Source organism: Pagrus major, chromosome 4, assembly GCF_040436345.1.
Source record: "Pagrus major chromosome 4, Pma_NU_1.0".
NCBI lineage: Eukaryota > Metazoa > Chordata > Actinopteri > Spariformes > Sparidae > Pagrus > Pagrus major.
The window spans coordinates 7,939,401-7,962,711 of NC_133218.1; the positions used below are offsets into that span (position 1 = coordinate 7,939,401).

At 40.9% G+C, this 23,311-nt stretch overlaps 1 long non-coding RNA gene across 1 annotated transcript; it reads left to right on the top strand.

Annotated features, from left to right (window-relative positions):
- Window positions 1-17,547: 17,547 nt before the first annotated feature.
- On the top strand, window positions 17,548-22,710 carry LOC140995054 (uncharacterized). The gene is made up of 3 exons (XR_012178755.1): window positions 17,548-17,736; window positions 17,825-17,872; window positions 22,565-22,710. It is a non-coding gene; the product is annotated as an uncharacterized lncRNA (long non-coding RNA).
- Window positions 22,711-23,311: the final 601 nt, after the last annotated feature.

Sequence of the window (23,311 nt, forward strand, 5' to 3'; positions counted from 1 at the left end):
GTGGATCACTTAACTACTTGTTGTGAATGGGGTCATCCATCCTGAACACTGCAGTTCCTTTCTGCTTTACAGATTTTTGTCATCTTTCAGCTCATTTTGGTTTGATGGCTCACAGATTTACTGCTCTGGTTCAGTTTCAGTGCCCTCAAAAGACTGTGATCTTGTATGCTACCTGCCCTGCACCAAACAGCTGACAGACAAAATTAGTGACTAGTTGGGGAACATAGTGCCATACTTGCCAACTCTCCCGATTTTCCCAGGAGACTCCCGTTTTTTAATTGCCTTTGCCTGGTTTCCTCCCAAGGTCTCAAGTCTCTCATATTTCTTAGATTTAAGACAATTTGTCACACCTTTTCCCCTTTTGGTGATCATAACTTGTGTCTGGCTCTGTACAGCATGTAGTCTGCTGTAGTGTTGCACCTCATCCTCCCCATTGAGTGAGAGACGGATAGAGAAATAGAGAGGAGAAAGAATATTTAAACACATTTTCAGACACTTTGGAGAGAAGAATACCTGATTCTTACGTAAAGTCTTGATGGAAAGGGGCTGTAAAATCTGCCATGTCAATTTTCCTCTCAATCCTGGGTGTTGCACCACGTCAATGCCCTTCAAGAGGCTGACAAACACAGAGCTGTGACGTGCACAGACTCTCCAAGGGCCAGGGGCAAAAAAGAAATGAACGAAAAGTGGTAAATTTTACTTTATGCCACAGATTCCATTATTTAAATGTCACCAGAATGATGGAAACACAATCCTTGAATTTTATGTGAGGGTGACATGCAAACAGCCAATCATTTATCAGGCGTGTAATTCAGTTGCACCATTGTCATGTGATTGACAATGACAAAGAGCGTGTCAGAGGCATTACTATGGACCAGTTCTCACAAGACCAGTCGTACTCCGCGTGTAAAACCAATAACTCACACAGTAGTAATGTCTGCTTTTCTTGCGGTCTTATACAGTGGCCTATGAGCTGCAGCCGTGCCAGCAAACACAACTACCCAATCGGCCACTGTCCCGGCTTCTCTGCTCCTCACGGTGTCACTCATCCTGAAGAGCCGCTGTTTGCTGCCAAGCCCGTTCGGTAGGGCAGGCCAGCTCTGCCCACCCTTGCTCCACCACCTGGTGCTGGCTGAGTGTTTTACAAACCAACCGCAAGAGAAACACAAACTCAACCCATTAACACCAGAGAGAATGAGTGCTGGCAAAGAGGAAATTGTGAATAACAAAGAGCAGGTCAGCTCCGACATATGGCAGTATTTTAACTTATTTGTCTGATTTTTTTTGTGCGTTTCATTGTTGTTAACATAATTATAACCTGTGTGCTTGATAAAGTTGTTATATTCAAAATAAAGAGGTTATATGTGACCTTTTTTCACCTGGTCTTTAAAAATGATTAAAAAAAATAGGACAGTTTGGCGGACGAGGGCGGGGACCTAGGCGTCCTGACGCCTGGCTTCGCAGACTAGCAGTACTGGTTCTGGAACCCTCTTCTGAAGAGGGGCTGGACTCTCTCCTTTTCCAGAGTTGCCCAGGATGAGAGGCGCCAGGCGGGTGTGGGGATACTCACCTGGCTGAGCACCACAGTGTTGGAGTTCTTCCCGAGGAACAACAGGGTCGCCTCTGTCCATCTGAAAGTCACTGGGGGGAAGGCTCTGACTGCCATTTGTGCTTATGCACCAAACGGCAACTCGGAATGCCCGGCCTTTTTGGATACCTTAGGTGGGGACTCCATAGTTCTTCTGGGGGACTTCAATGCCCATGGTCAATGAGTGGACTTGGTTCCAGGCCACCTTAGGCCAAATGTCAATGATCTACTTTGTGGTTGTATTATCTGATCTGCAGCCGTATGTCTTGGACACTTGGATGAAGAGAGGAGCAGAGCTGTCAACTGATCACCACCTGGTGGTGAGTTGGATCAGATGGCAGGGGAGACTGCCGGACGGACCAGGTCAACCCAAACGAGTAGTGAGGGTGAACTGGGAATGTCTGGTGGAGGCCCTGGTCTGTCGGGTCTTCCCCTACCATCTCCGGAAGAACTTTTCACGCATTCTGGGGGAAGCTGGGGACGTGGAATCTGAGTGGACCATGTTCATAGCCTCTGTGCCTCTAGTGGCAGCTAGGAGCTGTGGTCAGAAGTTAATTTGTGCCTGTCCTGGTGGTAACCCAAGAACCCGTTAGTGGACACCGGCGGTGAGGGAGGTCATCAAGCTGTAGAAGGAGGCCTTTCGGGCTTGGTTGGCCCAGGGGTCTTCTGAAGCAGCAGACAGGTAATGAGAGGCCAGAAGGGCTGCAGCCTCGGCAGTCGCTGAAGCAAAAATTCGGGTGTGGGAAGAGTTCGGGGAGGCTATTGAGAAGGACTTTCGGTCAGCCTCAAGGAGGTTCTGGAAAACCATCCAGCAGCTGGAAGGAAAAGCGGGGCTTAGCCCAGGCTTTGCTCGGCAGGGGAGGAAAAACTGCTGACCCAGACTGGGGATATTGTCAAGCAGTGGAAAGAGTCCTTTGAGGAGCTCCTGAATCCAACTAACACATCCTCTGAAGTAGAGGCAGAGTCTGAAGACTCAGGAGAATACTTGTCCATATCACTGGCAGAGGTCAGTGGGGTAGTCAAGAACCTCCCAAGTGGCAAGGCACCAGGGGTGGATGAGTCTCGCCCTGAGATGCTGAAGGCTCTGGACATTGTTAGGCTGTCTTGGTTGACACGCCTCTTCAGCGTCGCGTGAAGATCTGGAACAGTACCTTGGAATGGCAGACTATGGTGGTGATTCCTATCTTTAAGAAAGGGGACCGGAGGGTGTGCTCCAGTTACCGGGGTATCACACTGCCCACCCTCCATGGGAAAGTTTATGCCAGGGTGCTGGATTTGCAGCTGAGGGTCAGCACCTCTAAGTCTGAGGCCATGGTTCTCTGCAGGAAGATGGTGGATTGCCCCCTCCGACTGGAGGGAGAGCTCCTGCCCCAACCAAAGGAGTTCAAGTATCTCAGGGTCTTGTTGGAGCAGGAGATGGACCAGAGATTTGGTGCGGCATCCGCAGTACTGCGGGTGCTGCTCTGGACCGTCGTGGTGAAGAGGGAGCTGAGCCAGAAGGCGAAGCTCGCGATTTACCAGTCTATCTACAGTCCGACCCTCACCTGTGGCCACGAGCTGTGGGTAGTGACCAAAAGAGCGAGATCGCAGATATAAACAGCTGAAATGAGTTTCCTCTGTAGGGTAGCTGGGCTCAGCCCTAGAGGTAGGTTTAGGAGTTCGGTCATCCGCGGGGAGCTCGGAGAAAGGCCGCTGCTCCTTCGCGTCGAAAAGAGCCAATTGAGGTGGTTCGGGCATCTTGTGATGGAAGGACAGGTCATTAAAAATGATTAATAATTATAGATATTGGCCAATATGAAACTTCACTATCTTAAGGGACTTTTCAGCCATAATGCCCAGCCCTAGGTAAGACCCCCGCAACCACACTTTGATTTTGAAATCCTTCCGTTTTTGAGGTCCTAAGATTGGTAAGTATGCATAGTGGGCCATATATAGCCAAAGAGCCAGTCATTTCTCCAAAATAATGCTGTTGCTCCATATCTGCTGGATCTGTCATTAGCAACTTTTTGCTAATAAACAAGGTACATTAGTGTTGTGATATAGCTTGATTTGTAGCCTCCAAACACATACACAGAATCATCACAGAGTGTCTACCTCAGCTATAATAACGTTACCACTTTGGTGCTGCTCACTCCTGGCAGGGCTACGCTCAATAAGCTCTCTTAGCTCTTTTAGTCTAATAAACACATAAATAAACGACTTTGCTACCTCAGTCTGAAAAGGGTACCTGGCATGACAGTTACTTCTTACTGCTGTCGATGTGTGATTTGTGCTAACTAGGTTAGCTTGGCTCAGGGGCTGTGTGCTTTGTGCTAATCAGTTAGATCTGACTGACAGGTAGTCTTGTCCGATGTTTCACACAGGCCAAATGAGATGTTTGAATAGGCCTTTTAGAGGCCTGCAACAGCCACAGTTACTGGATTTTATTTATTTTATTTGTCAAAGCATTAAGAGATTTTCTACAAACAAAAAATGCCTAATACATTTTTTACCAAATAGCTTTAACAGTTAAGAGTTTGAGTCAAGCAATGAGGCTGCATTATGTGTTGCTTGAAAAATAGCGATATGGGACACAGAATTGAATAGCCTTACTGTTTATCAGACCATAAATGAGGGGGAAAAAATGCAATAAATCCTGGTTTTGTTAAGAGACTAAGTTAAGACTAAGTTATTTGTTTGCATTCGGTTATTTTCTTCCGAGAACATTTTTGGCATTTTCTAAATTCCCTCTAATTTCTAGATTTTTGGGGTCATTTTTAAAAAATAATTTTTTCATAGATCATTATTGCCATTATATAAATGCTGACGTATTTTGTCTTTTTTTCTCTTTCTTTCTCCCACTCTGGTCCAGTCATTGGGAGGACGGAGGGAGGTTGCATCTTTGTCGGCAAGAGATAACAGGTCTTATCTTCTCCCTGCCAGACGCTGAGAGGCCTGATCCAATCGAGACCTAGTTAAAAGAATTCATCGACTTTTACACCCAAGCCTCAATATGAAGTAGGTTTGGGGGGAAACAAAGATGTTGATAGAGGGGGTGGTTCTTTTTGTTAAACGCCATGTCATCTTGAAGGAGCATTGCAGTGATTTAAGCTGGAGATGTTTTTGGAGGAATTAAGGCATTAACATAGGGCAAGCAAAGTTTTGAGACCATCCAAACACCAACGTGTTGTGATTTTGGAAGCACATATTAGGTGAAAGACAAGTTAATTAAAGGTTGCCCATGTGGATGAACACGCACGCAGTATGCAGCCGTTGTTTCTAAGTGCTCCAGAAAGTTTATACCTCTTTTATATTCAACAATCTTGAACTTTTCTTCTCAGAGTGATGTGCTTGTTGTTTAGTTGCCAGCGCTGGGGTGTTGCTGGCCACCATGTGTGAAAACCTCTCTGTGGACCAAATGTCACAGATGTGATTCATTTAAGAAGGCGTCAGACATTGTCATTTTCTTGCGGACCCAGGTGACTAAAAGGTTACTGTGACTGCCCCCTTCCTCTCCACTGCTGACTGCTGCCATTCCTTCCCATCTAATTGAGTGGCTGTGTATGAAGGTTAATGGTCAGCCCCCGGCTAGTACCGTCGTCATATTGGATGATGACGTGCACGTGTTTGTTCTCTGCAGAGACACTATAGCTTCTATGTGTATCATAGCATACTTCCATTATTTGAAAACAAAGTCGCAGCAAAAATAAACCCACTTTTTAATTTTTTGTGATATTTTAGGAAATTAATCCAAACGTAATGCTGCATTTGAGATTCTTTATTGCCCTTGTTGTTTACAGTATTTCATGTTTTGCAGCAAATACATGATTTTTCAAAGTTGTTAAACTTTCATTTGTAGACTTCACTTGTCAAAATCAGTTGTTTTGTGTTTACATTTCCAGTGTATGTTGGTGGACAATGAGGGGGATGGATGTAATTTTGGATTACATCCATCCCCCTCTCTGCACACAGATCAGTATTTGGAGAAATGCAGATTGACAGGCACAGTTACACAGCTAGACATTACATTTGCTATGATTAGACAAATTGCTGTTTGCGAAGGGTTTTAGCAAATGTAAAAACTATATTAAGGTCATTCTGCTTGAGTTTTGTTATTTCCTTTCTACTCCTGTTTCCATGTACATAGAAAAAGTGTAGTTCTTTTCTGATCATGACCACCTGATTTTCTGATCAATCTGACGTCAGAGCACATTGAAAGGAAGCTTTGCGCCTCATCGTCATGGCCTTGACTGACGCTTGTTGTGACGACAGCTAGTTTTTGTTGCTCTTCTCGCCATCGCCTGCTTCATTAAACAGTAGACGTTGAAGCTAGAGCCAATTAGGCTTCAATCCCACCTCCACCGTGATGGCTGATTTATCCGCCTCTAAAAGCCACGCCGTGACGGCCACATCAGCCAGAGCTCATGAGCAAATGATTGAATAAACATATTTCTCCATCACTGTCTTGTGATGGCCTGTTGCATCCAAGGAGTTTAATGATGACAGAGCACCGGTGTGGTGCTGTGAATCCAATGCAATTCCCATTATTCATAGCAGGGAGTCATCAGCTGGTCAATGGCAAGAGCGTCAATAATCCAGCCATTGGTTGTTCAATAGAATGGTGTTGGGGAGAGGAGGAAAACATGATGAATAAAGGAAGGAGGAGGGCCAGGCAGAGAAAGGAAAGGAATTTAACACGCAGAGATATACAATGTAAAAGAGAAAACTCGACAAAACATTGTGAAAAAATAAACATAATTTATTAAACAGATTTAAAAAAACATGATGGAAAAAGACTTTATGATGTTAATGTGTAAATCAAATATTTACTTGCCAATTTAAATGTTTAAGTGCATGCTGTATAGAAAGGGTGAATACTTGTTTGCTCAGAGGGGATGAGTTTGACTGTATGTAGGCGGAGGAAGAGTGAAGGATGAGACAATGTCATGAAGGATTACTTGGAGAGATAAGTAGGAAAATGGGAAGGTCGTACATCATCAAATGCCTCCAAAACTGCCTTTGATGGTTCCTGGAGATAATAATAGTTGCTTTTACTAACATGAACTCTGCATGTCAAATCATCATGGGCCTTAAAAAGTCATATTTTATGTCATTATTATGCAATACAAATGCGTTTTGCTTGAGGTTAAAGATGCAGGTTAAATTTGGCCCATCATTTCCCGTTTTCCCTTCCCTTTAAATTATTTTAAATGTACAAAATATACTAAATAAAAGAAAAAGTATAATAAAGATGTAAAATTAATGTGAAATTGGAAAACTTGTTTATTTTTGTTGCCATTTTCAGCCGTAAGTGTGACATGTAAAGATATATAGTTCAGCATGTCCGTCTGACCTATTTGACCTTTCTGCTGCATTTATTTCATGTACTGTGTTGCTTTGCTAGCATCATTGCTTTCTATATAGCAGACACATCTCAGACTAACTGCTAGTTTTGGTAAACTCAAGCTGTCATTTCCTCTACAGATAAATAAGGCCTCCAACCAAACGTTAGTGAAAGTGTTGTTATTAAAGGTGCAAAAGTATTGGCCACCTTTTCAAGTCAACCTCTAAACTAATATGGGGCAGCATTTTACTATAGTAACGGCTAGCTGCACACCTAACTGAGCTAACTATCTAACAGCAGCTACAGTTAGTGGTCCGGACTGGTTGCTCAGAGTGGCAATACCAGACAGGACAGGCCAGCGCTAGCAGGTTAGCATGCTAACTTAAGTAGATATCTCTGCAACACAATACATAGACGTCTTTGCCCTGGTGAAAAAAAAGTGTACTTTATTGTATTTCAAGTATATTCGTATTTTAAATAGTATATTGAAAATGTACTTACACAAATCGTACTTTTTTTAAATATATAAAAAGTACACTAACATTACACTTTCACACTAACACTTTTAACACACTTGAAAATAATTATACTATATTACACTTTGTAGAAATATATTAAACTATAGTATACTTAAAGTGAAATTTATGTGTAATTTCTAAAGTGTACTTATTTGAAATTTGTTTTCACACATACTTTTGATATAATTTAAAATGTATGCTAAAATTGTCATTGTAAAATACAATGATAACATATTTTGAAAGTATACATTTTAATATCAACACTGTAATATTAAGTTTGAGTGTATTCGAAGTTACATTTCTGTCTAATTATGAAGTGAGGTTATTTACGCTTGTAGGCCTACTTCAGGGCATTCTTTTGGAAAGTGCTCTTTGAAAATGCACTTCAACCCATTGATGAAATGTTGTGCTGTGTCAAAAATACACAGTTAGAAATGATTGCAGTTGTTACATAATGTTTAATCATTCTGGCAAAGAATGTGAATTACATCTTACAAACAAAACTACATTAAACAATTCACTTGATGTTGATGTCTGTAAAGTAGAAACTCCCCTTTTACTCTCTTTAAACAGTGGAAGCGCACAACATACATTTTGTCCTTGGACTACATTAAACAATTCACTTGATGTTGATGTCTGTAAAGTAGAAACTCCCCTTTTACTCTCTTTAAACAGTGGAAGCGCACAACATACATTTTGTCCTTGGACTTGATCATCACACATTTACGTTTGAGTGATTGGGTGTGCACGACAAATACATTATGGGTGAGATGCACCTCATTTATGATATATTTAACTGAACATCTCTACAGACCTTTTCTCCACTCTTGGCAAGCTCTTTTAGAGACTCTGTGACTGCTGATCAAGTAATAGTGCATCACCATAATATTTTTTTTTCTTATATGAAATTAACTCTTTTCAGAATGTGGAAACTTTTCGTTTTCAGGTTTTTGTGAAAATCATTAATCATCATCAAGATTTTTTAAAGTGGTCTCACACAATCAGTGAAGTAGAACTACAATAACAGCAGGGTCCAGGTGAATTTCTTAATTAACTTCCTCTTGTGATGCTTCTTGTTCACTCTTCATTTTAGCACACAGATTGTCACCAAGTCCATTCCCTGTGGGACGTTAAATCACTGGTTTGAGAATCGCTTGACACAAGTAGGGACAAGCAAGTAGCATTACTGTACCCAATAAGGAACATTGTCTCCTGTTAGCCCTACTCACTCCCTTCCCACACCCCCAGTCATCTGTTAAGTAGAAGTTCCCCTTTTAGTCTCTTTCAACATTGTTTGGAAGTGGAATGACATACATTTTGTCCTTCTTCTTAACCATTACACATTTACGTTTGAGTGATTGGGGGTGCACGGCAAATACATTATGGGTGAGAGACACCTCATTTATAAATGTGGAAGATATATTCAACTGAGTATCTCTACAGACCTTTGCTCCACTCTTGGCCAGCTCTTTTACTAAAATACAGAAGTTGGTGGATGTGGATGAGGCCCCATCATCAGATGTAAAAGCCACCAGGGTCATAACTTCGCAGAATGTTCCATCATTTAACTCTACAACTGAATTGTTTCTCTTTGTAAGAGTTTTGTTGTCATATGAATGAAAAAAAACGCTGCTACAAAAAAAACGGTCATAAAATAAACCTGAGTGAACAGTAATCCCTGAAAAACTTTCAATCGCCATCCTCTGTAACACAGATGTCTTACTTTTCTTTGGGCAGCCAAAACCTCTGACATGATGTTTAAAATCTTTTGATGTCTTTCTTAGGGTTGAGGCACTTTGGAGTTTATCAAATAATGTTACTATGCTTTCATTAGCATTTTCCATTGTTGTGGCTGCTTTTTTGGAGAGGCCCCTCCACCGAAGAAATCTTTTGACGATTTGTTTTGGCACATCTGTTGTCCCACTGAAAAATTTAAGTAACGTCCCATTAAAGGATTCAAATGGGAAGGTGGATGTGCCCCACAGTGGTCCCCAGTTGCGCACGCCTGCTGCTAAGTGCATTAATAAATGCACATTAAAAGAACAGTTGGCTGCCCCATAAAGTTTTCCAAAGTTCCGCACAAACTTTTGCAGAGCTTGTTCTGCCACATCCACATGCCTCTTTTGAATGGTATCCTGAAGAAGAGTGTGCATTGCAAAAATGAATAAAAAAAGATGATTCCAATACTTCTTCTTCAGGATGCCATTCAAAAGAGGCAGTGAATAAAACAGCAAAAATGACCTCCATTCTGACGCCTTCCAAAATTTTCTCTCTTTCAGTGATCTTGGTGCCCTTGTGACCTCCACGGGTGGTTTGATGGCCATCAGTTCTTGGTCTATTTCATTGACCTTGCCGCCCAAGTACCAGTCTTCATTGTGGTGCTTACTGTCCAGCCACAGAGATGTCATCTGTTTCGTGACACCCAGGCAGACACTGTGTTGGTACTCAGGAATGAATCCAGTGATCATTTTGAAGCTCTTAAGTTCCATCAAAGGAGATGGGCCTTTCACACCCATTACTGGATTTGCAGGTGTTGCCAGCATAGCATGCTGAAAATGATCCGTCTCTGTCCTTAAAGGTGGTTCTGGAGTTTCCCAGACATATGGACCACCACCAGGGTGAAGGCAGAAGTCACACCCATATTTGCCATTGAACTGTTTTGTGTTTCTCAGGAGGGGGCGGGCAACTGAATCTGAGGAGCACAGGAGTAAATGAACTTTGCTTGTATGTTCTACTTTTTCAGAATCCCTCCATTTAATTCCAGTCTGTTCCAGTTCCTTGAGCTCTGCCACAAAAGCAGTTAAAAACGTGATCATGTTCGGCTTGCTTTTACCAAACCATAAGCAGGGCATACATATGTTGGCTTGACGATCTTTTGGTGACAGCTCTATGATTTGGCATTGAATTGGCCATATCTGAAAATTATTGCTGTTAAAAACTGGAACGCCATCACAATTCCACATAACTGATATGTCATCAGCCCCCATTTGTCCACTCTGCTTGAGTTCTTCATATTCAGCCCCACACTGGATGTCTGAAACACTGCCTGGAATGGATGCTCTTTCATTTAAATGTATCCCTGGTTTTTCCAAGACGTCCACTATTTGTCTTGATAGACTGTGGACAAGAAAGTAAGACCCAGCCTTTAAGTTTCTCTCAATATCAAACTCACTATTACAAGAAGAACAATTTTTTGGAGCTGTCTCACTGGGTCCCATATATGTTTCACAGTTCATACAATAAAAATGGGGCACATACTGGCCAAACTGTCCATACGCTTTGTGAAAAAGATATGAGGTTGCTGGCACCAAGCCAGGGAAATGTTCGTTAAACAATGTAAGAAGATCCTGAAGAGCTACTCCTGTCAAATTGTGTCTCAGTACATATGACATGAGTAAGAGCAGGCTCTGTCCTTTTGTGAGGGGAGCACCAGGGTATACAGGATCATCATCCTGATGTTTCTGTAATACAAGACAAGATTGCTTACATTCATATCTAAAACATATCAGGAAACATAAGCCAAAATTACAATAACAGTGTTGACCTAATAAGAGAGACGTCTCATCATGTAATATAAAATAACAATATAGGCTACAGATTATGTAATTAAATGGTAGTACCTTGAATTGGTTTGATTCTTCATTTCCGTCTTGGCTCCTCTCATCTGCTCTGTGTTCTTGTCCACTTTCATCATTTTCCTCTCTGTCATCATGTCCACTTCCGCCATCTTCCTCTCTGTCGTCATGTCCACTCCCATCATCTTCCTCTCTGTCGTCATGTCCACTCCCATCATCTTCCTCTCTGTCGTCATGTCCACTCCCATCATCTTCCTCTCTGTCGTCATGTCCACTCCCATCATCTTCCTCTCTGTCCTCCTGTCCACTCCCATCATCTTCCTCTCTGTCCTCCTGTCCACTCCCATCATCTTCCTCTCTGTCCTCCTGTCCACTCCAATCATCTTCCTCTCTGTCCTCCTGTCCACTCCCATCATCTTCCTCTCTGTCCTCCTGTCCACTCCCATCATCTTCCTCTCTGTCCTCCTGTCCACTCCCATCATCTTCCTCTCTGTCCTCCTGTCCACTCCCATCATCTTCCTCTCTGTCATCACGTCCACTCCCATCATCTTCCTCTCTGTCGTCACGTCCACTCCCATCATCTTCCTCTCTGTCCTCGTGTCTCTCTCTATCCACTTCTTTGTAAGTATCTGCATTACTATGATCTGTAAGACAAATCTGAGACAAATTGTAGAGCAATTAAGTGCAGTTGCAGTGATCTAAAACTAATGGTTGAACATTGGGACATAAAAATGGGATACATTTGCTATTATAGATAACATTTCTTTCTCCTGAACTTACCTTTTTAGTTACTTTTCTTCTGTAAAGGGATGTTCTTGGAACTGAAGATGTACCGAGAAATTTCTTGTAGACTAATTTTCTCTGTTTCTGTGGATACAGTAAAAACAAAGATAATAAGCAAACAGAACACAGCCGCTTTATGCACTAGCTATTACTAATGTTGATGTATGATTACCCTTGAGGACTTGGGCAAACATTTTAGGATGAAGATATAATTTTAGAAATGTGTTAACCATCAGATAGGCTGATCTTATAGCTGGGATATTATAATATAGAATACCAAAGATATATTGTGGTTTTGTAGCAAGCAGTTAATATCCTATTTTCCCACTGAAAGTCACAGTAAAAGTCAGAAGATATAGTATGTATTTTTTTTTTTTTTTTTACAATTTATACAAGTCTATAATGAGTGTTTGGGGTCTGTCAGTCTTTGGCGTATAGTCAATAACAAGATGATTTTCATGTAAAAACAAGTAGTCCAGTCAATTTAGCTCATTTTGGACCCAAAAATAGAACTAATTTTAACAGAAGGTTTTTCACCATAAATAATTTATATGAGTTGTCCAGAACAACATACTAAAAGTCCTAAAAAATCCTAGTTGGGGAAATATGTTTAATTCTCATCATTATTTACTGTATAAAGTCTATGGTGCCAATAAGCCCAGACAACAATACACCCCGATGGGGCTATTTTTTTTCCTTAACTCACAATCACAACGAAACTTTACACAATTAAAGTAGACATGAAAAGTAACATTTTTTGTATTACAAGTTTCTCAGAAAATGAATTTTAATATGCAAATGAGCAAAACACTAATGTAATACGCCCAAAATATACCCATGCTTATTTTCTTCCTTTACTCTTACCACAATCACACTTCACACAATAAAAGTATACATGAAAAGTAACATTTCTTTATTTCAAGTTTATTGGAAAATTAATGTTAAATATGTTAATGAGCTCAACACTAATTGACTTATGGCCAAGAAGCAAAAAAGCAGCAAACAGCAAAAACAGGGGCCAAATAACTTACTACTTAGTCCCGCTCATATGTTGTTGAACATAACAGCATATTTAACATAAGATCACACACAGTCGTTGAAACGACTTTAATGTATTCTGACTTTCTTCTGATGTTCTCTGCAAACTGGGGGGAAAGTCGTTAGGTAAGGCTTGTTCTCTAAAAGAAAATAAGGAGTTTAGAAAGCAACCGGAGACGAGACATATTCTGCTCATTTCTGCTTCTTGACATGGTACCTTGATGTCTAAAAGTAATGTTAGTAACATGCTTTGGTCAGAAAAAGCATGGGAGCGTGGGCTTGAATATTCACATCACCCGGCTTGTAATAAGTATTATAGTATAGTATATTATATAGTATAAGTAATAATGTAATAAGCAGGGTGAAATTAAAACGGCTTGTAAGAGACACATTTTCTGACTATGGCAGTTTACAAAATGTTGACATTGACTCAACCCTTAAACTTACGTTTAAGGGGTGAGAAGGCACTCTGGATATGCAAATACACATACTAAAGCAATGAAAAAGTGAGTTTTGCATAATATGTCCGTCAATATAAGTATTTTGTGGCAACCAGTGACCCCGGTAAGTGTGGCAAGTGACATCAAATTGTGTGTATGCATAGGTCAAGTGTGGCAATTGACTTCACTCAGATTGTGTAGGTTAACTTACTGAATGGACATGAATGTGTTAGTTATTTGGCCCCTGTTTTTGCTGCTTGTGGCTTCATGGCCATAAGTCAAGTAGTGTTTTGCTCATTTACATATTTTAAATTAATTTTCCAAGAAACTTGAAATACATATGTTACTTTTCATGTACATTTTATTGTGTGAAGTGTGATTGTGTTAGGTGTGAAGGGGGAAAAAAGCCTATTTGCGTGTATTTTGGGCGTATACCATTAGTGTTTTGCTCATTTGCATATTCAAATTCATTTTCAAAGAAACCTGAAATACAAAAAAATGTTAATTTTTATGTATACTTTCATTGTGATAGGAGTAAAGGGGGGGGGGGGGGGGGGAAGCCTATTCGGGTGTATTTTGGGCAGTGTAAGGCTCATTTGCATATTCAAAGTCATTTTCAAAGAAACTTGTTATACAAAAAATGTTACATTTCATGGATACTTTCATTGTGTAAAGTTTCATTGTGATACGAGTAAAGTGAAAAAATAGCCCCATTGGGGTGTATTGTTGTCAGGGCTTATCGGCACCATAGACTTTATACAGTAAGCATATTTCCTTAGGGCTTTTAGTATGTTGTTCTGGACATCTCATAGAAATTATTTATGGTGAAAAACATACAAGCACACAAGGACATAGGCCTACAATGCATTCATTTAATACAGACCACATAACAGTATTTTTTTCATTATTTTTTTACTTAAATATAACACAGTTGGAGCATGGACAGTATGTGTGTGTGTATGTCTGTGACCCCCCCCCCCCCCCCCCGCCCCCAACCACGGCTTTTAACCAGGCTACATTGTTGCGAGTTGGCTCCTACAGTAAGCTACAGTATGTGCATTGTGCACTGTTACTTTTTTTTTGTATGTTGTAGCCCACAGCATTTTACCTGGTTCGTTTGAAGTCTTCTATATTTAGTTGTTCTTGGCGTATTTGGTTGAGTCTCGTCAGAATTCAAATGTCTCTTTAAGTTTCGTTTTGCTGGCATGATGATTTATTTCCCACAAATTCCCAGCTAAGATTGGTGTAAACACAAGAAGAGAAAAAAAAGAGGCGCCGAGTCTCTGACGTGCCCAACAAGCGCATCTATTTTAGTTTCGTTTTTCAATTTCAGCCAATCAGAGCTGCGGGCATTGTCATCCGTTGCATCTGAGCGCGAGGTCGAGCGCGAGGTCACTGGCTTCGCTTGAAAGCAGGTTACAGTTTTGCAGGACAGGTTATAGAGGGTGAAAAATAATGTCATTCAAATTCGCCATCTACTACTTATTTGATAAAACACTTAAAGTGGAAAGTACGTCGCTCATTGTTGATAGCGACGACCAGTTCACCCAAGTGGCCGCCCAGCCGGACCTTGATGACGACGCGAACTGGATTGAAATAAAATGGCCCACGAGAAAAGAACAATCGAGGACGGTGGCTGCTAAGGTCCTGTTATTTGGAGGCAAGTATACCTATTATTTTGCCAACCTTTTCAGCTAGCTAGCAGCTAACTGTTTATTTTTTGTGAATGTCTTGGCAGAAATTTTATTTATTCTTCTCGTTACGTCAGATTCCTACAGAGACCTCGTGTCGAAGAAGAATTTGTTCATTCTCGGTAAGGATATATGGGCCGAGGAGGAAAGCAGGGGAGTCCGCATGAAAAAGAAAATGTGTGAGACCGAGGTAGTGAGGCCTAAAACGCCAATGCAGGTGAGTGCAACTTCACATGCTGACATGCTATCTCCAATACTTTTACTAGCTACACATTCAGGTGCTCTCTTTTTATGGTAGAGGTTAAATTAAAATAGTTTTCCTAAGTAAAAAGCAGTGAAGCAAAGCAAAAACACTACAAATCATGCATAAAAAATCCCACTCATGTTATGTATAATTATTTCATTATTAATTCATTCATTAACCCTCATTTAACCAGGCAAAATTGCTAAGAATAAATTATTATTTGGGCAATGGCCTGGTAGCAGGTGAAGGATCTCCTTACAGTAGTTGCTAAACTACATACAGAGTACATTTTTACTGATTTGTTCCATCTGACTGATATTGTCACATTTGACAACATTAGATGAGTAATACTGAAACATCATGATGTTGCAGCATTTTTGTTGTTGTAGCTGCCAGGGCTCCATGTCTATGTTCCCACAGCCCTATGTTCCCACATGTCAGATGCAATGACACCTCAGTGTGAATACGTGTGGAAAGATGTCTATGGGTGTGATGTTATGTGTACAAAATGGTAAATGTATGTAGGTGGAAACAATTATCCTTGCAAAGGACGATAAAATCCCAAATCTAATCTATCCACGGTGTAACTTATAGCCTACCTCTTAAGTATCCAGTACGATCTATATATTGTTATTGTCACCAAGTAATATGTGTGGTGCGCGAAATAAATGAAATATGAAGTCAGAAGTCTTTTATTGTTATTACATGTAAACATATTTAGGAATTTGAGTCGGTGGGACAGAGTGTATAGACAGCAGGTGCAAAACAAGACAGTGGATAACAAGGCAGTGGTTCTTAGAATGTGGGAACATAGGAATGACCCCGCTGCACTGCTAGAGGTATGTCTAGATTCAACTAGCCTACTGTATGCATTTTCACATACAGAGACAACAAATAGGCTAAATCTGAAGGGAACATCTAAAAGGTGAACCTGATTGCACAAAGCTTTCGGTAGGATGGCAAAATCCCCCAAACTTTGAAACCACTAGTTCAATCAATAACAGTGTGCCAAATCAATTTTTTTTCCCAAAATCTTTGAGCTTTTTTACACCTGTCAGTAGGATGTAGTGAAGCAACACTGGGCAGAAATTAACGATGTAAAACTATATAAAAAGAAGCAAAAAGGCATCACTAAACCTTGAATTTTAAAACAGTTTAGGTGTATTTAATCAATGATCAAAGATAGTCAAGAAGCAAGAATTTTGCAAGATACGCAATATGAGAAATTTTTCCTTTGTGTGCTCTCTATATAATCAATTATCTACAATCATGATTAATGATTATCGAGGCTTTGTCATTTGCCACTCATGCCCCACCTCTGCTTCCATTGTCTGTCAGGATGCTGATTATATTATTTCTGTTTTCTGTAGTGTAAATTTATCCTGCATTAAATGAGGCTTAGTATGCTAGTGAGAACTTTACTTTGTGATGACAGTCTTGTCTTTGTTTTAACGTCATTAACAGGCAAAGCAAACTAGGATTAAAGAGGCAGCCAGGGACCAGGTGTTACAAAACCTAAAGACTTCCCTGTCTCAGAAGAGGGCCCTAGACACACAAGCTCAACACTGCAGTTCTGAGGATGAATCTCAACAACGTGTTCATGGGGTGAGGCGTACTTTTTTTCTTGAGCAGGTGTCTAGATTTTTTACAACAGCAAAAGCTGTGGTGTCCTGAGATCACATGAACTGGCCTCTTATGACAGCAGGTAATGGACTCGTATAATCAATATAATTACTCTAAGAATGCAGAGGTTTGTTAGGCCTATATGAAATAAGTGTTTGCTTGCTTTAGGAGTAGCCTAATGATTTTTAAAACCAACGATAGTAATAACAATAACAAAACTAAATTAAGAAATGTACGGCCTAGTGTCTGATCCGCTGGCCTATTAAAAGAGGAAGTGCAGTTAGGAAATAGGAGGTGTGCAATGGAAATGTACATAGCACAATGTATGCACTAAAAGGAGACCATATAAAGTCACATATTAGCTAAACATGATGTAAAGATATCAACATGCAGTGGTGTATTTACATTTTTAAAAAAAGGTGGGGCACCACCATTTGATAGAAGGCATGATGATGAATAGGCTTAGTATGCTAATGAGAACGTTACTTTGTGATGACAGTCTTGTCTTTGTTTTAATGTCATAAACAGGCAAAGCAAACCAGGATTAAAGAGGCAGCCAGGGACCAGGTGTTAAACCTCAAGACTTCCCTGTCTCAGAAGAGGGCCCTTGACACACAAGATCAACACTGCAGTTCTGAGGATGAATCTCCACGTGTTCATGGGGTGAGGCGTACTTTTTTTCTTGAGCAGGTGTCTAGATTGTTTACAACAGCAAAATCTGCGGTGTCCTTCAGACACTTGTCAAATTTCATGATATAACTAATAATTTTCCTACTTCTATCATATAAACATTTTCCTTCAGGGAAAGCGAGCAAAGATTAACAAGGCAGCAAGACGTGTGCTTTTACCACTGCCATCCAGTCCCAGTTCCGATGATGCCACATACATAGGGAGTCCACAACGGCATGACATTGTAAGTCATCCTAGCTTTTGTGTACTCAGACACAAATTCTTTCTCTGTTGTATTGCTTTCACAGCTATTTCCTCTTTTCAATTTTCAGGACCATGCCTCAGATGAAGAGCTGGTTTTCTCCCCAGCCCAGAGAACGGCAAGTACATTTATACTAAATATTATATGATTGTGATAAAAGTAAATCGTATGGAATGAATAGGTCAGGCAAAGGTCAGAGATCTTACACCCAACTGCATGTAAAACTTAATCTCATAATAGTTTCATATCAGATTTACACATAAAGTCCTTTTAGCTCTCATGAACATGTCAACTAAGCATTTTTATTTAATATATTCAACAATATAATCATTTTCAAAGACCTTTCATTAATGTTTTGTGCCACACGGTAGTGTGCAGTGTTTCCCCTACCGTTCTATTGGCGGGGTGGCCCGCTTTCACTATTTAACTCATTTTCAGCTGCGTCAGCTTTACTTTGAAAGTCCAGTGGATCTGGATCAGAACAGAGCGTGTGTACGGAGGGAGAGGTCACACTGATCCGCTGCTGTTTACTTCTCTGAGCGTCTCCGCTGAGAGTTGTCTGCGCCTCCTCACCCGTTGAGCTGAGCGTCAGGAGCTCATTATATATAGCAGCCTATATTTTATCTTTTATAAAAGAAATTATAAAAAAATGTAACGGTGGGGGAAACATGTGTTTACATGTGCGTCATGTATCTGCTATTAAAAAGATGCACTTGTCACTTATCACTTTAAATAAAGTATATTTTTTGGATAATTGGTATAAAGTTAATAATTTCACACATGTGCCCCCCCCCCCCCCCCCCGCCGGACTCATCCACCCGCCGCCCCCCCAAGACAAAACGGCTAGGGGAAACACTAGTGTGGATGAGAAAAGTGTCCTTTAAACATACAGTATTTCCTTTGAGGTGGGTGGGTGTGTGTGTATATTTTGTCACTAATAACAAAGGGCTAATAATAATAAAAACAGTATTTCCTCACAATTCCTCACATCAGGTTCTGTAAATATCTGTTGTACCTTAATGAGGTTTAATGTGATTCTAATCTCTTTTTTTCTCCCTTATGCCTGGAATTTCATTCTCTCTTGAAGAAGCTGACAGATGATAGCAGTGGTCATGGCATGGCACCTGGAATAAACAACATTTTGTCATCCCTTCATGGTTGGTGTTCAGATTGCAATTAGAGGGGTTGACACATCAGAAAACACTATGATTATTAAATAATGATTCAGGGTGTTTCCACATTATTTTCCTGTACTGAACTTAAGTACCATAATGTTGACCATCTGACAAACCAAATGTTTTCCCACTTATTATTTCATTCACCTAGACCTGCCGGAAATGATTAAATTAATGAGGGAGTGTGTGGAGTGTGTCCGGGCATTGAAGTCCTTGTTCGGGGGGACCCCTTCATCTGCGGCGTCGTCATCTCCTGTGGACAGGGACATTGAAATGGTATGTTATAATTGAGGGATGAACGTATTCATTACTTGACAGGTCATTCATAAAGAATTCTATATTTTCACTAGGGACCTTTTGTCTTTGGCAGCATCATCTTGTTGGTAATTGGGACAGGAATAAAGTTATGAGATTTAATACTGTAGGTTGTATTTTTCGCGCGCGACCGGATCGTCGACTAGTCGCTGATGACATCATTCATATTTTTCCCATCATAACTAAAATCCCAGGAGGAGGGAAATGCTCTGCAACAATCTGTTTCACTGACTGACAGCTCATGCACAGAAATGAGTCCACAGTACAGCAGCTTTATAAACAACAAGCTGTAAATCAGTTTGTTTTTTTGTAACATATAGCCTACAGGTGCAAAAGAAAATACTGTAGCTACTGTTCATTAAACAATTAGGGAGGAAAACGACACACAGGCCTCGTCACCATCACAGTCCTGCTCAGTCACAGTTTCACTCACAGTTTTAGTTTTTCCTGGTTGGTTGCTGCTGTTGTTGTTGTGCGCGACGTCAAGCTGTCGATATGAGCGGAGTTTTTTTTTGTTTTTTTTAATTGCCGGCAGCCCGGACACACTGCCCGCGGAAGCGGCAGTTTCTCCTGCTCTCTCTCTCCGCGCCGGTCAAACATCAACCCGTCTGTATCTGCTCGGTTTTCCAAACACAGGTCTGTCTCTAGCGCTGTATGTAGCCTATGGATGTGTCTTGTGTGCAGACGCAACTGACAAATACTTATAGACGGACAAGCAAACTTAATCATCATTTATTTTATTTTGAAAATTGACCGGATTCTCTCGCCTTTTCTGTGCCCGACTTCCTGTCTGGTACGCGCTCGTTCTATCCAGCTTGACTGCGCTCGTATTTTTTTCATTCAGCGCACTCAGCTGTTGTTTCAAGCCGCTACCCTTGTAGCCTACTGTTACATGATCAGCGACTAGTCGACGTCAAGCTCAAAACGTCATTGTGGAGCAGGGGACTAGTCTGTGCAACCTCTAGTGGAAAACCTGCTTTACATTGTTTTAACATTAAAAAAAAAAAAAAAAAATCATCATTCTGAAGGTGTGGCGGCTTTTATTTTGCCGTGGCGGTGCGCCACGATCAATTACATGTAGCGGAAACCCTGCACTCCTCTTTGGATGTCTGTTCATTCCTCAAATGATAATAAAAATGTTAATTTCACTTGATAAATGAAAACTTATTATACTTATACTTATATTATACTTAGATTAATTTAACTCAAATCACTTCAAAAAGGTTAATAATTAAAGTAACAAAGCTACACCAAAGGTTATCATTAAAGTATCAGTGACAAAAGCACAAGTACCAAAGTACTTCTATAAAATAATATAACAAATATTCAACCATTGCATCACCAAACATACACAATCAAAACATTTGGGAAGCATGCTCTCCAAAATTAAGCTTCTACTATACCAGTGGTGTCTTTAATCATCGATCAGGAGCTGTGAGGTGTCTCCAGGAGTAGGCAAGAGAGCTGACTGAGCCAGTTCCAAACATTTCAGACCATGCTTCCTGTATGGGTACACACATAGATATATATAAGAACTAGATGACTCACCCGCAGCTGTTTCCCAATGACAAAGCGTAGCCAGTACGGCGGCCATCTTGGGACGGGCAACTCTCTCCCTCAGAGCATTAAGCCTATGCTGCATGTTCTGATATAATGACTAGAACTTGCTCAGTTTTTGTCCGATTTCAAAACGGTTTGATTTTTATGAACGTTTATGCAGTTACGATGCAGCATATTTAGAATCACGGATCATTTTAATAATGTATTTTTTTTTGTAAAAGTAACATTATAGTGACATTATGCAAATAGTTAAAGTAATAGCTACATACTGATTTATTTTACACAGAGTTATGAATAGTTTTTTTTAGTGAAGATGACTGGATCACCTATCTACTGCACTGTAACTGCAGCCAGAGTCAGAGCAAGTTGCCCGTCCTCATATGGCCGACTGTGAGCTACGCCTGCGTGTAGTCCGATCTACCCCCTTGGGTACACAGGTGAATGTGCTCCCTCAGGCACTTCCTTCCTCTTACCTGGGGTTTCAACACTGATGTGTTTGCCCCCTGCAGGTTTGGAGTGTCAGGGATCTGGGATTGTGGCTCTCTCCACAGTGATGCAGGTTTTGACACAACAAGTACTTAGAGATAATTTGTCAATTTTGCCCTGTCTTTCTCTCCCATATGCAGCACTCCTTGGCAGGCAGCACTGTGATGGTGACAAAGAGGGCCTTCCAGCGGCTGAATAGGTCTCGGATGGCCATTTTTGCCCAGGAGCTGGCTGTCCTCGTATTTACAAAGGAAGGCCTTGCAGAATCAACCCTGACGGGGAAATCTGGGAAGGGGGGGCCGCCCAAAACACAACTTGACATTACAAAAGTGCAGGCCATTACTGGTATGTAATTGTTTCACATGTAGTCTATTTAAAAGGTTCTGTGATTTCTGTAGCAGCTAGACCACAAAGAAACAGATCACCAGTAATTATTCAATACATGTTGGATTATGTACTGGTAGCAATATTGATATATTATACTGATAACAGTTTCTCAGAGTTTCCAGAGGGGTATTCCAGAAAGTAGGTTATGTGAAAATCCTGAGATGATGAAAACTCTGGGTTTTCCATTCCTGAATAAACTGTGACTGTCACCATGGTAACTGACTCTGTGAACTTAACCTGCTGGCTGGCAGGTTTACATGATGAAACCTTGAGTCTGACAGGGGCTGTGCTTTCCTTCTCAACAGCATCAAGTAAAAATAAATAATTCTCATAGTTTTACAACAGGGAGATTATTTAGATTTGTTTAGATGAGCTCTCGTTCCCTGAGCTGAATGGAACCGCTTCTCATCAGTCTGAACAATATTCTCAAACCAGCTCCACATCGAATATCAAGCTACACGTCACAGCTGACGTGCTGCTGTGCTGCTCCCAGAACATCCTTTTTATTTTCATCAGTTTGCAGGTTAAAGATTGGTTGGAGATCTGGAAATACAGTTATATCAGGTCACATTTTGAAAATACACAAGTCAAAATACACAAGTCAGATGTCCCAGCCCCTTTCCTCAGACTGCTCTCCATTCCGCAAACATAGGTGAAGTAGACATGAAGGCATCTGATTGGTTTTTGCTTTGGGAGCAAAAAGCATGGATTGCTCAGAGTTTTGTCAGTGCAGCTGCCACATACTCAGAGTCGACTTACCTAACCTAACCGGGTAACGCTCAGAGTTTGCTGAACCTCCTTTCTGGAATAGGCCTCTGATGTACTGTTGCAAAATTACTAAGTATGCTGCATGACTTTACAGTATCTCCTGTCTATTTGGTCAACAGATGCTGTTCTTGAGGAGTTTCCAAATGCATCTGTGTCTGATGTGCGTGCGGCCATCAGAAGAAAGTGCAACAATGAGCATTTCAGCCAGAAAAAAGGGAGTGAGTGAGTGAGTGTGTGTGTGTGTGTGTGTGTGTGTGTGTGTGTGTGTGTGTGTGTGTATGTGTGTGTGTGAGTGTGAGTGTGAGTGTGAGTGTGTTAGGAAATGTAAGGAGTGTTGTTTTTGATTGTTCATGATTCCTTACTTGCCATGCCATACTGTTACCTGTTTTTGTTGATGGAATGTTGGTGTGATGCCACAAATGTTACTCCTGTTTTTTATTGATGGAATGTTGGTGTAATGCATAGATATATACACGTAGATGCCGCCTCTGACGCTGCTGCCCATTGGAACGGATCGTCGCCGCCGCCGCCATCTTGAGGGGGAGGTGAATGGGTTTTGTTATGTTTTGTTTTACCTCGTACTGCCGTTCGTGACATGCATGACGTCATCTATGGTTTTTACCATAGGAACTCCCCCTCAAGATGGCGGCCGCGACGACATTCCTGACAAGCCCGAATGCGGCATCTACGTGTATATATCTATGGGTGTAATGCCACAAATGTTACTCCTGTTTTTTATTGATGGAATGTTGGTGTAATGCCACAAATGTTACACATATTCTTACACTACAGCATTATTGTATTGTACTGATCTTTGAATATATTAAAAATATATTTTTTTTCACTTGGAAGTAGTCCCACAAGTC